The 16,073-nt window shown below is 30.0% G+C and overlaps 1 protein-coding gene across 1 annotated transcript in view; it reads left to right on the top strand.

Annotated features, from left to right (window-relative positions):
• Window positions 1–16,073, top strand: part of LOC111639143 (ADP-ribosylation factor-like protein 1) — a 30,889-nt gene that overhangs the window by 581 nt on the left and 14,235 nt on the right. The gene's annotated exons all lie outside the window — the stretch shown is intronic.

The raw sequence follows: 16,073 nt of genomic DNA, 5'->3' as shown, positions 1-16,073 counted from the left end.
AAAATTCTAAATTTTTCCACCCTAGTCTGCTCTTTCTGTTGTCGAGAGACCGATCGACGCCGCTCCTCGTCCGAGTGCCGTACCCGAACTAATCTATTCCTTCTGTAAAATTGTCGGACGTGTTCCGCTATTAAATGTGATGTATTTTTGGTTAGCGTGTAATTTCTCTCTTCCTTTGTATGTGTTGTTTTTCCATATTTACAAAATTTAAATATTTGGCAATTGTGACGTGGTTCGACGCCTTTGAAAATTTTCTTCCGGCTGCTTCGCCGTGAAAACTGGTCTCGAATTTGTACGAGAAAATACGAGCCAACGAAACTGATCTTTGGTGCAATTTTAAACCGAGTCGGCGTTTTGAAACCTCAATAAAGCAAATGAAACCGACTCCTGTCGGAGATTGGTTTCATTTGCTTTATTGAGCTTGTACCCGGTTTTGAGTAGTCGGTTAAAATGTTATACGTTCTGAATATTAGGAATTAGACGGGTGTGTCGGAGATTAAATTACAAAATGGAAATTAAATAATGTTATAAATTTATCTTGCTTGATACAGAAAAGTAGATTGCTAATGTTGTGGGATGTGTGATCTTGAGAATGTGTTATGTAATTAAATGAGAAGCATGTGGGGATGAACGGTGACTCTATTTTCTTCCGTCTTTTGAAATTTGGAATGAATTCGTTGGAGATGCTTTGATTAATGTTTTGTTGTAATTACATAAATTAGAACAATTAACAGAATATATTGTGTAAAATTGAATTTACAAAACAAATTAGTAAAATAGTAGAGTAAAATTACTAAAATGTAAATTTTATGATGTAGTCAAAATGTATCAGCCAGAAGTAATATTGTTGTTCATTAAAAATTTCGTTTAAAAAATTTATCTATTAAACATTTTCAAAACTGCTATTTATTAGTTTCCAAACAAAGGTATCCAAAAAGTTTTAACAACTTTATCAAAACACTAGAATATCATTTAAATTGAAATGAAATAAAATGAAATTTAACAGTATTCACTTGAAATTCAATTAATTGAATATCATTAAATTTTACTTTATTTCGTGGATGACTAGGGTGAGATGAGGGTGAGCACCAGCCCACCAAGAAATAATTGATTTCAAATCTACCTATATTGATCCTTATTGGAGGTTTCTTTAAATATGAACTTACTGTTTGCCAAGTAATTACAATCTTATTAAACTTTTTCTGTGTGTCTGTCCACCTCTGCCCTCCCAGAATGAAAATGCTAATGCTATTACTGACTGAAACAATAGATACACTATCCAGCTTTAAAAACATTGTTTTTTATATGAATATAAAAATTATATATATATACATATATATCATTTGTAAGAAGTGGAGGTTCATTCAAAATATATTTTTAAATGAACCTTCAAAATTTCCAATATTAGAAATTGTTAATTTTTTAAATTTTAATACAAATTCTAATTAACTGGAAGAATGTTACAAACTATATTTTATCCAAACATTCACAGAAGCTGGAAGGAGATAATCAATAATTACATAAGACTTTAACACTTCTGGCAGTTTTCTTAAAATTACCTATTTTCAAAGAAAATAATTGCTGGAAGAAATGTTAAAGCACTAAGTAATTATTAATAAACTGCTGTAAAAATATTTTCACTGAACTAATAATCGGTTGCCGAATTAGAAGTGTGCATAGAATGTTTTAAGACAATTACATTTTGAAATATTAATGATGATTTAAAATATTTTATGAAATATTTATTTTAGTGTAATGGTTTTTTTCAATTGAAATTTATATTTTTCATTCGATAGTATAGAACATATAAAGATAAGTTGAAGTTTCCATACAAAAGATGATATAGAGGTGGAAATAAAACAGATGTCATGTCGGGGACTTTTCTCCATACAATAAGAATGTCGTCCACGTATCTTTTATAAATCAGGAAATACATAAAGATACGTGGACGACATTCTTATCGTATGGAGAGAAGTCCCCGACATGACATCTTTCGTCAGAACTGTCAACAACAACCCTTTCGGCCTAACCGTTGAACTGGAGCAAGGAAATAAAACAGATTTAACCAGATATAAAAATACTTTCAACTCTAGTTAAATCTCATTTTTACTTTTGATATTACTACTAAAGGAAAATTGCAACTTTTAAGTTTACACAACATACAGAGTACAACGTTGTCTTTATATATGGTTATGTACATAAAATTGAACAAGTTAAGAAAATGCTAATGAGAAGATCATAAAGCACTAGTTCCACTCAAGGCATCTGTCCAATTTTTGTTTCAAACAAAAAAGGGAAGAGGCATGAAGAAATAGTGATGTTTGTCTAGAAAAATTGGTATATCTTTATTCGTTCGAACAAATAAATGACACAAATATTGCCTATGTGAAGCATTTTGAGAAAAAAATTTAGATACAACTGCACTGACATTTATGACTTGAACTTCATAAACGGCTTTCTGTAAATGAATCAGTTAAAATGCCCAACAAAAGTAAGAATAATGATGATGACATTCTTGTTTAATAAACTTTATGAATGTATTCTGTAAATAATACTTGAATTACAAATGTAACATACAGTATGTAACAACTGAAGATTATAGAAATAGGAGGAGGTCGTGTGTCATAACTTAAGTGGAGTCGAACTTAATGAAAATTTTGTTTGTTAAAACAAAATTCACCTTAAATACTGGATATATTTAGTATCAAAAACTCCAAAATATCTCAATGTTGAAAATGTTAGTTTCATCAATAAATTTTTTCTGTTATTCACTGGGGTTTTTGATTTACAGTATTTGTTATTGGCACTTAGTTTTTTTAATTAAGCCTTTTGCTTTCTTATAATAATTAATATTGAAAAATATAAGGAAAAACAGAAGAATATATTGTTTTATAGATATACAAAGATTACCTTATTAAATGTCTATTAGAAAAATGATATGGATGGAAAGGATGTCACATTACTTACCAATTTATACTGGAAATAGATAGCTGCTATAAGGATTGGCGAAGAATTGTCGCAAAGCTTCCCGATACAAAAAGGAGTTAGGCAGGGTTGTGTGCTGTCTCTGATTTTGTTCAATCTTTATAAAGAAAGAATTTTCAGTCAGGTGAAAGATCTAAAAGGAGTAAACATAAGGGGTGGAAATTTCAATAATCTTAGGTATGCCAGTGACACTGTGCTATTAGCAGAAAATGAATGTTATCTAATGATGCTGATAGAGGAAATATCAAAATTGAGCAATCAATTCGGACTAACACTGAACTGCAAAAAGACCAAAACTATGGTCATTTCCAATGAGAAAGAAACTCCAAAAAAGTAAATATTAAAATCGGAGACAGTAAACTGGAGCACGTCAAAAGTTATGTCTATGTGGTACATATCATTACAGATGACGGAAGGAATGATAAGGAAATTGGAAGAAGGATCGGAATTGCAAGGACTGCATTTACAAACATGAAACAAGTGTTGATGTCAAGGGAGATTAGTATACAAACAAGAGTTAGGTTGGCAAAATGATATGTTTGGTCAACCCTGCTTTATGGAGAAGAGAGTTGGACAATGAATGCAAATAATGAAAAGAAAGTAAAGGCATTTGAAATGTGGATGATTTGAAGAATGCCAAGAGTTTCTTGTAGGGCAAGAAGAACAAATGAAGATATCCTGGAAACCTCAAATCAGAAAAGAATTTTACTAGAAGTAGTAAGGGAAAAAAAAAGGTGAGTTATCTGGGATATGTACTATAACACCAAAGCCTACAAAAACTATTACTGGAGGGAATGATTGAAGGGCAAAGAGGCACGGGTAGGCCAAGAATGAACTGGTTCAACATCATCAGGAATTGAACATACTTAACGTATGAAGAATGCTCGAGAAGCACAAGATAGATCATGATGGAGTGAAATGGTTGTCAATATCCTGGCAGGAGAAGACACCTAAAGAAGAATAATAATTAATAATATAAAAATTCTTTTTTAATAAATTCTTGTAACTGATGGCACCACACAATATTAACTTTGAGCCAGTGTCTTTGTGTTGTTTAAATTTAAATAACTTTCTCTATTTAAAAAAATATATCATGATTCACATAATTACTTCTTTTATATCAGATATAAAATTTAAACAAAATTTGTTTAAATTTTATATCTGATATAAAAGAAGTAATTTAAACAAAATTTGTTTAAATTTTATATCTGTTGTATAATCGAAATTATCAGACTTCTGAATTGCATTGCACTGTATTAATGCTACTAATTACCAGTTAAATATCAAGTAATTTGGCTTTAATTAATTTATTTAATTAGTTATTAGTAGTATTAATATAGCCCTGTATGATTCAGTAGTTGTTTGGTATCAATCTAAAAATTGGGTTTATGGATATTTTTTTGTTTATCAAACTTTCTTCTTTCCTTAACTTTCTGTTCAGGTGTCAGGAAAGTTGAGAAAGAGCCTTGCCAGCTTTATTATTACATTATCATGATACAGTAAATTATTCAATTCAATCATAAAAATGATTAAAATTAAAAAACTAATTGTTCTGAGAAAAGTAAAATGGGAAATAAAACCTATCCTGTTATCTATAAGAAGAGCATTCCTATGAAATCTTTTGTAAGCTGAAATTTTATAAAGCAAAGAAGTAATTAGCATTAATTGTGGGAAAAATTTGAGCATTTCCCAGAACCAAAATTAACCTATCAAATAACACAACTTATATTTATCATATAAAATAGAAATGTAAGTACAGTGTAATTAGTGAAACTACACCAGGAGAAATCTCTTCATTAACCTGTATGTTGTGAAATTGGCTTCACTCCAAAAACTATCAAACCATCCACGACTACCTTTATGTCCCACTTTTGCAAAACTTTTATCATCTGACTTACAACTTTCCTATGACCCACTCTTTAACTCACTTGTCAGAGGTATCCAGTGATCCACATCGCTACAAAGTGGTGGCATTTACATCTTTAGTTAAGAGAGTTAACGAATTGTTCTAACATTATCAGTAGTAATAAGGAATTGAAATGCATTAATGGAGTTGCCTGTGCACATAGTTACGGCAAAAAACTTAAACTGAGTCTAAAAAATAACATCCAGAGTACTAGGGATAGGGATAAATATCCAACAGAGAGAAAGGTAATGCATGCGCATATGCACAAGCAAAAACAAGTTGTAGATTTTTGTCCTGCTTTATGTACAGACAGATAACAAGATACACTAAAACTAAATTAATGTTTAGATGCATTTGTACAGTCTTTAGATTGTTATCAAACTCCAATAAAGCTCCAGGAATATATGCAGTATCTCTATATGACAGTAGATTTGATCAAAATCTCACTTACGTAGGGTTTACCAATAGGGCTCGGTCGCATAGGTATTACATTCGTAAGTATGACATTCGTAAAAATAAACTATCTATTGCACTAGTCTAATATACAGATGAGTCCAAGGTAACAATCAACTGGGAGAAAGTGAATCTTGAACCAGTAAAACTACCATGAGGATTGCTGTGTGCTGCAGCACTTAAAGAAATCAAGTTTAGCAAAGTTCTCAACAGCATTGATTGATTTAAAAACATGTTAATTACATCCAGTTTTACTACAAATGTAACACTCTTAAAGAGTTTAGGCCCTAAGCCCTAGGCTTTTTGCTAAGAAACAATATTAAATGAATCAATCTGTTCTTGACCCCCAAAACAGTTTTTTTTTTTTTTAAATCTTTTTGGTGTAGTTCATGCATAAAAATGCATTCAAATGCAATATATAATATAATGTTATCTATATCTATATCCATTTTATATACAATGGTGCCTCGCATAACGTACTTAATCTGTTCCAGGTGCACGATCATTAAGTGAAAAGTCCGTTATACGAAACGCATTTTCCCATAAAAATACATGTTAAAACACATAATTTGTTCCGCAGAATAAAATAACCTTACTATACCATTAAAAAAAATGAAAATGGAGCAGTCATCAATTATGCCGGGTAGTCAGATGTTGTGAGAAGGAGGTGGAGGAATACTTTTTTCACACATTTGTACAGATACAGACTTTTTACACATTGCAGCAGGTCTCTTTTTATTGTTTTTTAATCGGAGTCAGATTTTAATCAGCTCCTCTTGTTCCATCCTTTGTTTTTTGGCAGCTTGCTTCTTGAAAAACATGTCCAAGGTGGTCTGTTTCTCTCTCTTTTTCAACATCTGTCGGAAATGATGGGCAAGGGTGTCATTGTAGAGATCATTGATCCTCTTGGCCTGAGCTCTGTTTGGATAACGAGTGTTGGTAAACTCCTGAATCTCTCCCTATTTGACAAGAAGTTTTTGTCAACTTTCACTCATTCTGATAATGTCTTGCTTTGTTTCAATTAAAATCATCTTTCTGTTTTTTTTATAAGCCATGATTTGCACAACACTTGAATAAATGTAAATACCCTGCACTGGGGTGATGTACGTAATAAACAAGGGAGCAATCCAAATCCCAACGAGAGCTCTGTACTTCAGATATACTAATAATATATTCTAATAATACTAATATATTATAAAAATAGCAGATTCCACACTTTTGCTGTTGTTTGCCTCACGTAACTGCCGAACAGAAAGTCCATTGCTCGAGTCACGTAACGACCAAACAGAAAGTCCGTTGTTCACAGCATACGTTATACAAGGCACCAACTGTATATTTATAGGTGCACATCTGATTTTTAATATATATATATATTACAAACCAGATGTGCACCTTACAACATATTTTGCTAATGGATACACACAAACCAACATAAAGTAGAAATGGCCATAGACACAGTTTAAAGCTGTGATGGTTTGATACTAAATGTAGTTGAAAGCTTTGAGATTTCTCTCACTGCCTGTGGTGCGCAATGTCTCTAAAAATGACTCCCTGCAAAACAAACTCTAAATGCTATTTTTGCTTTTTGCCTTTTCCTTAGAAGTGAAAATTCTCTTTATATTTCTTTCATTTAGCAAAAACAAGTTCTAATGTACATCTATACGTACATGTAATGTGGGGGTACATATATTAGAAACAAAATTTAAATACTGCATGTGTTAAAAATACAAATGGCTGCCAAATGTCAAATTTTTTACTTGTGCTATCTTTTATTAATTAAATAATGATAAATGCTAAAATAAATTTAAGAAAAATTTTTTAAATTGATAATATAGTACCCAATGTTATAAGTTTGATTAACTATCTGGTAAGTTTGAAACTAGAAAAGGTCCAGATTTCTGGATTTTCTGGACACAGGTTAAATGTTATATATTTAAAACATAACAAACAATGGAAAGTAAAGAACAAAATTGTTTCTAATGTACTGTATCCCAGCAGTCATACTTGAACTAGTGTCATGTGACATGTGTGCCACAGAAAACAAAGCAAAAGGCCATGTGGTAAACTACACCCAGAAAGTGTACAATTAATAATGCTAAATCAGAGCTGTCTTGCAAATATAAATAAATTCACACAATAATAACCTTGGAAACAGCAAAAAATTTAGTAACTATAAAGTTTTCAGACATTTTTAATGTCCTCTTTGTAGAATATTTAAATGGAATGACAATTCAAATTTAACATCTGGGCATTAAGACAATGCAATTACAACATAAAGTTCAAAAATATTAAAAAAGTACAAAGATCATTGCATGTAAATAACATGTGAATAAAATAAATGAATACATAACTAAATTGATAAATACAAAGTATCTTTAAAAAATGAACCCCCATCCATTAAATCAAATGATGCGTATAGTTCATTCCATAGCTATGGCAAAGCATTGCATTATTTGTGTACAGGGTGCACAAAGAAGGACCTCCATGCTGTCGACAGAATTAATGTCCTTATAATTGATTGAATGTCCCTTATAAGTTGCTCTATAAATATGTAAAGCTTCTGCATAGTGAAGGGGTCTGTGATTTCCTATTTTTTTGGACAATTTGGGCTCAGTCCCATTCAGTACTCTTAGAACCTTGTTTAGCGATGACATACACTGCTAAGGCAGTATTAGGGTTGGATTTTCTAACATCGTCCCTGTGTTCTTTTGAATGTTTATTGGATGGATCTCAAAGTGGCCTCGATGTATTAGAGATCACATGCAAGTTATACTTAGTAAATTGATATAAAAGTGACAAAACAAACAAACTTCTAGTATTGTTAGTCTTTGCATCACATAACCTGATTTCTTTGAAAGGTTTGAAATTATTCTTAGAATACAGAATATCATATTCTGCAGTAACCATTTTTCAAGAGGGTCAATTATACTTATATGTCCACAAGTGAAATCTTAATTTTCCTCTTTATTTGAGATCTTCATACCTAAAAGTTGCTCCCATTTGTGTTGCACGAGTTTTCAGCTTATAGTAAAATTTAACATAAATATCACTCCATTCCAAAGTTCAAATTATATTCATTTTGAAGATAAATTTTTAAATATGATGCTTGCATGTCACTTTTGTGATGATGAAATCATTTCAGTGTTGCATTTGTTAATTGACTGCCATGGTCCTTGTGTTAAGCTTAGAAGCAGGGCTGTGGAGTCGCGTAAAAATCTACCAACTCTGACACTGACCAGGGGAGGACTTGATACCGAAAGAGACCTGGAAAATCTGATGTCATCACGTGACCTCAGAATAAAAGATTCAATAAATAGAGTTCTAATAAAGATAGAATGTAGAAACCTTTTATTCCAAAGCTAAAAGACTCTAGTAATGACACAGTCAATATATAAATATGTATTCAATAATTTTTACTTTTCTGGCTGTTATATATAAGAGAGGGAAAGTGTTGTGCTCAGTCAAAAAATGTCCCCTCCCAAATTTTTACATTTTTGGACTCGGGACACCTTGAAATTTCGAGATATGCAAAAGATTTGAGGTTTTTTCTGTGTGTGGATGTTAGACTGTGTGTGGGGGCACGATTTTATTCACCCTGTTTGAAGCCTAATAATTTCTGTGGTCAGAGTGGTCAGAATCAGTCAGATGATTTAACACAGGAGTTAGTTATTAAGCATCAAAGTGGTTGAACTAAATCGTGTCCTCATATTCATTCTAACATCTTAGGCGAGAACATCTTAACGGGTTTTACTGTACTATTATAAAATGACAAAAAAGCTTACTTTGATGGTAGAGATGAGTTTTATTTATTTATATAAATTTTGAACACTAATAATATGTAAAATATTCATTAAGAGATATGACACACGACCACTTTTATGTCTTCACCCCGTCGACCTTTAATTAAGAACCAAAATTTAATGGTATTAATGCCCCTTTATACGCAAGCTACAGTGCCACATTTCGTTTCTTAAACTTTACCCATTCTGAGATATTGTTTAATATCTCAGAACAGAAAATAAAGAAATTAAATAAATTAGATGCCAACACACAATGTGCTAATTTTTTTCCTTTCATTGACTTTTTTGGAGGTTTGGTAGGTCTCCAAACATGTAGATTTGAAAAAAAAAAAAAAAGACTTAGAGGGCCAAATTTGACACGATTCCAATACTTTTCCATTTTATTTACGTAACAAGTTGGAAAGTAAAAAGGAGTCGGAGTCAGTGGATTTTTTGACGACTCTGACTCCACAGCCATGCTTAGAAGTAAATACTTCACAAAATTGATAACATTGGTTATCATTCAACCAATGGTAATAATTAACTTGTATCATGATTTAGCTCCCCATAATAAGGATATGAATTGTAAAGGCTAATTTATACAATGTTTAAGAGTACTCAAAACTAAAAAATTAACCACAACTACATGATCTGTCAAATTATCAGGCTATTAAAAGGCTAATTTCATACTTAGACTTTGTTAGAAATTTGTCTATAGGTAAGCTGCTATCTTGTGATAATTATAATAATTTAATTTTAATTTAGAATTTCTGGAAGAAAAGAATCAGCCCAAAGCGGGATTCAAGCCTGCAACTCCTGCATAATACACAGATTAATCTCATTAATCAATTATAAATATTAAAATTAACATGGTGACAGTTTAACTGCTTACCTTGAAACAATTTTCTTAATATCTAATTATTAAATTAATCTTTTAATTTCACAGTAATTTGGCAGATCGATCGGTTGAGATTGCTTTTTAAAAAATCTGGTTATAGAGTTGTTGTTTATATATAAAAGTAAAAATATTCTTGAAAATAAAAGCTATATCCACTATTTTTGAGTTAGCTAATGTAGAATAGTCAGACGACGACAAGGTTCATTTGCCATTTTGGAAGTGCTTTATTGTTAATATTATGTCACAGATGCATTTCGGGCAATGCACCTCATAAGTTTGACCTATATCTGTGACATAATATTGACAATAAAGAACTTCCGAAATGGCAAATAAACCTCATTCTCGTGTGATTAATCCATATTAGCTAACTCATGAGTAGTGGACATAGCATTTATCATCATTATTTGGGACACTGCTTGTTTAGTAAAAGATATCGTTTTTATTCAAAATCATAATAATGTTATCTAAAATTATATAATGATATTTGTATTCGGTTATACAGTAAAAGGAGTCTTGTAACAAGGCTTGCCTTTTTTGCAATAGATATTGTTATTTTAAATAATTCAGTTAATATTGATATCAATTAATTCTTGGTATTTGTTTTTGACGAAAAACGCTAGTGTACGTGCCTTTAATGGTTTGGAGAAAACTCATAACGATGAATGGCACTTAGAGGATATCGTGTGCTTTCCAAAGATGTCTTGTGATTTTAGACGAAGTAAAATCTGAGGAATTAATAAGAAATTCCACATTGCAAAAACAGCAGATAGCCCAAATTGCTCTCAAATCGACAGTTTTTTCAAATTACTTCTAGGTTATTCACATAAAATTGATATATGTAATTATAATCAATTTAACATAACTAAATATTCCAATTATTTCTACATAGATCAAGTAACATGTTAAGTTGTATATTGAAAATTATTACTATTTAATTTTGTGTTATTGGTTAGCAATTGATGAAAAAAAAAACAATAATAATGATGATGCAATAAAAAAAATCTATAAACTTGACTGTAGAATGTAAATTACTCTGTTCCCGTAATAACTTAAACATTTATATAATGTAATACATTATTAACATTAAAAAATAATTTTTTTAGTTAATATCTGCTTACAATTTATTAAAATGCAAACACAAAGTAAAAATATCAGTTTATAATAAATTAAAAACCCATTCACCTCTTCCATTTTTCTCTTTATGCTGTTTTTAAAAATTTAATTCAATAATCATAGTTTTAATCAATAAAATATTAAACAAAATTGCATATAATTTAAAATATTTGGTTTATTTTTAAAAGTAATTAATTTGGATTTTCTAATATATATATATTCTGAGAAAGTATTGTGTACCTTATCTATATTTAGCCTTTATAATAGTTTAAAACTTTTTAATATGTCAATTATTTGATCTTAAAATATTAACTAATTATTAACTCATAATGGTGAATGGCAAGTATTTATTCTGAATTCCATCCACGTGCATTAGATAATTTCAAAAGTTCGTTCAAAAGTCAAACATTCAAAAATAATTGTATTTGGTTTTTTGCTTGAAGACTGTAGCTATAAGCTATTGAAAGTGCTAGCGAATACGTCTAAAATCTAAAAAGTCGCAATTTGTAACGCCGCAACACTAAAGTGTTATTTTATTTATTAACTAATTATTCTTTTAGTAATATAAAAGAACACTTCATAAATTGCTTCTACATCTAAATATTCTACGACCGTTTTTTGTCAAAAATAGGTCTGAACCAATTAATTTAGATAGATAAAAGTTTACTGTTAGATTTGATAGACTAGTACCAACACTATTAAAAAAAAAAAACAAATTTTTTTTGACATTGTAACAATATGAGCCTCTACCTATCAGTTTATTATATTTTTAAGCTTAAAATAGGAATATAGTTTATTATGTATATGTTGTTTATGTAAATATCTCATTTTTGATTACTCATTTCCTTATTTCATTATACAAAATTTCTTTGCATGATTTGTGAAAACTGCTATAGTGATGTATGTTTTTCAAGCTCCGATGGTCCATAAAAAAAAGACAAGTGTAAATAACAAAATGAATTTATTACCAAAAGTTAGGTACAAACATGGTTACTTTTTGACATAATCACAGTGAAGATTGAGGCATTTGTCATATCTGTGGATGAGCTTTTCCATCCCCTTGTCATAGAATGTTGCCGCCAATAACTTGAGATGGGCTCTAACGTTTTTTTTTGAAGATCATCATTAGTCTCAAACCTCTGCCCTCCTAGCCAGTTTTCCTGTTCAGGAAAGAGATGGAAATTGCTCGGGGCTGTACACTGGGTGTTTAAAGGTGGTGAAGACTTCCACCTGGCTTAAAACTTTTTAATGTTTTAAGATTTCCACCTCTTTCCTGAACTGAAAACGTGGCTAACGGGGCAGAGGTTTGAGACTAATGAACTAATGACGATCTTCAAAACAACGTTGTTAAGGCCATCTTAATTCACTGGCGGCAACATTCTAAGACAAGGGGATGGAAAAGCTCGACCACAATTCCTCAATCTTCATGGTGATTATGTCAAAAAGTAACCATGTTTGTACCTAACTTTTGTAATAAATTCATTTTGTTATTTACACTTGTCTTTTTTGTATGGACCATTGGAGCTTGAAAACAAAGCCCTTGTAGAACTATGATTATAAGTTATATATATTTTAATTCTTAATTTTGACGGTATTAAAATAAGAGTAAAATTGGGGAAGTTCGGTATACAGTTTTATGATTTGACAAATTGAACTGATTTTGACTAAAGTGAAATAATGGTTTATTTCCTAATCAAATTTTTATTTTATTGCTATTATAGGGGGGCAGAAATCAAACGTCTGTCAAGACTTTCCTGAAAATATAATGAAATAAATAAAGGGGTTAAAATTCTGTCTAGCTACTCCTTAAGATTGCTAAGTGCTGTGTAAAAACCTCGGTCTTGCTGTCCTTCAGCTTCCGTGCCATACTAAAGAGAGATAAAATGAAAGCAAACCTTTTTTTTTTTTGCAAAGATGATATGTTTTTCGAAAATCAAAATGAAACATATTGCAAATGTAAATAAAGATTTAATTTGTAACATTACATTTTCTGTTTATCTATATATATAATCAAGATGGGTTGATGATAATAAGCACAGAGCCCAAATGGTTAGGAGTTGAAAGTTGAAATTTGGTACACAGTTAGGGTATGTCACAAGAACGTACACTAAAAAAGGATTTTTCAAAATTTCCCCCCACGTGAGGGGGAGAGGATTAAAGCTTACCTTGAAGAACTCTGCTTCTACTGTACTATCTTAGATGCAGTTTTTTGTGTTTTTGATTGCATTTTAATAGGGTGTGTACACTAAGAAGGGATTTTTCATAATTCCCCCATGGGAGAGGTTAACACTTCCTCCAGGGGAATTGTTAAGAGAAAGCGTCAGGCAAGATTAGCAGGCACAGATGCGTTTTTGCAGACAATCAAACATATTTTTAGACCCATCTAAAAGTTCTCTAATTAGTCTGGAAACAGGGGGACTAATTCTTGCATTTTATGAAAACGGGTAAGATTGGCTATAATGTAATAACCTTAATCTTCGCTATCGTTACTTTTTGCCTGAGCAATGCCGGGCTTATTTGCTAGTTTCTTAATAAATTTTGATACTCTGTGGTTCAATATTTATATATTAAATCAATTTAAAAGGCATTCTAGACTGATGTTTCATACTTAAAACCCAAAGACATCCGATAAGAGCAGCGACGACATTCGTTTCATTAAAATATAATTTGTAGGATCAAAAAAGGGTTTTTGGATGATAATATTTTTTCATAAATATATTTAAGTGTATTAATATTTGATACTTTTGAATAAATTTAACATTCATTTACAGTAATTTAAAATTATTTTAATAATAATGAGTTTTGTGTTGTGTAGCAAATTAAAAAATTCAAGTATAATAAATAAATATTTACGTTCTCGACGCATTATTGAATAAACAACAATAATACCACACGAAATTCATACTTGAATTATGATTCTTCAAATTTTCATGATCCAAAATGTTTTATGTTCCATCAGATATTCTGTTTAACACCTTAAGACCTACTCAGGAGAGTTCAAAATCAGGGGTGAACTTTCTCTTTTGTTTTGTCACACACTGGTCATTGATTCATAGAGTGCATTTTTTCATTATTGAATATGGATTGGAGAGAATAATAATTGAATTTTAGAATAATTTAGTTTTTGGAATGAAAATACAGTATAAATGTTTTGCGCTACATTTGTTTCCTATTAAATCTTTAATCACAATAGATGATGTGATATTAAATTTGAATTGTATAGTTGCAAGATTGTACAACATTTCATTAGGTTATATATAGATATATCAATGGGTTAAGCATATTATGGGATTAATATTATGCATAAATTATTTAAATTTGTTGTTATTACTGTGAATAAAACATAAAATTCAGAATGTAGTAGTATTAATCTGACAAAACCTCTAAATTTTGACATATTTCTATTTAATGTATTTTTAAAGCAATATTATTGGGTGTACAAAATGTAATATCATAAATTTATAATTAAAGAAAATTATTAGATTTTTAATTAATTTTTTACGATATTACATTTGTATCTATTAATTAACTACAGCCAAGCACTTGTTTTAATATCAAAATTACTCCATTTTTATATTTTTAATTTTATTCTGGCAACTTTTCAATTTTTAAAATCTAATGAATACAAAGTAATCCGCTTACTACAATGAAAAGATAAGCTTTTTTGTTTTTTTTTTTTTTTAGAAATGAATATAATTTGATTTTATATTTTATGCAATGATTGTCGTTATTTCAATTTTTGTTTAAATATTATCTATTCATGTAGACCTTGTAAATATGATTTATTATACTGGTGTAGTTTCAAAGTAGCAAAAAAAAGGAAAACTTAGTCAAAAATAAGACAAAATACTATGTAAAAGTAACTATTTTGTCTCATTTATAAACGAAGTCTACGTTTGAGAAGTAATTTTATGAAATAATCCATGGTTTAAATGGTTGTTAGAATGAATTTGAATATTTATTTTAATACGATACAGGTGTATTATTTTTTTATATGTTTTATAACATAAAGAAACTTGAAGGTTGATGAAATGAAATGTGTTAGTCTATATTATTTGAACAAATGGGGAGAAAACTTTCTTGGTGGTTAATTATTTTTTTCTCTGAATTTTGATGATTCCAAATGAAGATTTTCGAATAATTAGATACAAAATGTTTTAAACCTTGCTATTTGTTATGTATTGACATAAGAAATGAGCCGTTGATTTTGAAAGTGGGGGTGAGTCCATATTATGTTTCTGCTAGATATTTAATGGTTTGCATTTGAATGGATTTAAAAATATTAGTAAACAGTAATAGTCTTATTTTATAATTTTTTGTTCTTATTTCATGTAAATTTAATATGCAATAATGGTTCTGTGTTAGGTGAAAAAAAAATCATGGTGTTGGTATGCGCCAATGGACTTGCCTCGCTTTTGAAAGTAATGATTTGTTGAAAGCGTTGAATTTTTTTTGAATGGAATGTAATTATAATAACAAAAAATTGAATATTTTTATTTATTTACTTATTTATTTTATTTCAACATTTTATACTTTTTTCAAAAAGCTACAATAAAACAAAAAATAAATTTAATTTTATAGGAAAATGTGGAAAAAATATTCAGTTATAAGTTGCATGCATATCATTATATTTTTTTAGTTTAGATGGTGCAGATTTTTAAAGTATTCATAATGAATGGGTCATACATAAGGTAATAAACCCATTATGTCTTTATATTTTTGTTTAGAGTGGACTTGCCCCATTTTCAAAATCAATGGCTCAAATAATGTTTCTATAGTGTTGCAGAACGTGGCACATCTGTAACATAAGTGGAAATTCAAAATCTTGATTTACATTGAGTAGATCATTTAGTACCCAATTGAATATTGCTTCTTCTTTATGTGTCTTCTCCTGTCAGGAGGTTGACAACCATTTCATGCCACCATGACCTATCTTGTG

Source organism: Centruroides sculpturatus, unplaced genomic scaffold (assembly GCF_000671375.1).
Source record: "Centruroides sculpturatus isolate CEXI.00-Female unplaced genomic scaffold, Cexi_2.0 scaffold1085, whole genome shotgun sequence".
Lineage (NCBI taxonomy): Eukaryota > Metazoa > Arthropoda > Arachnida > Scorpiones > Buthidae > Centruroides > Centruroides sculpturatus.
The sequence above is the reverse complement of the archived record's forward strand: the minus strand, read 5'-3'. Positions and strand labels throughout refer to the sequence as shown.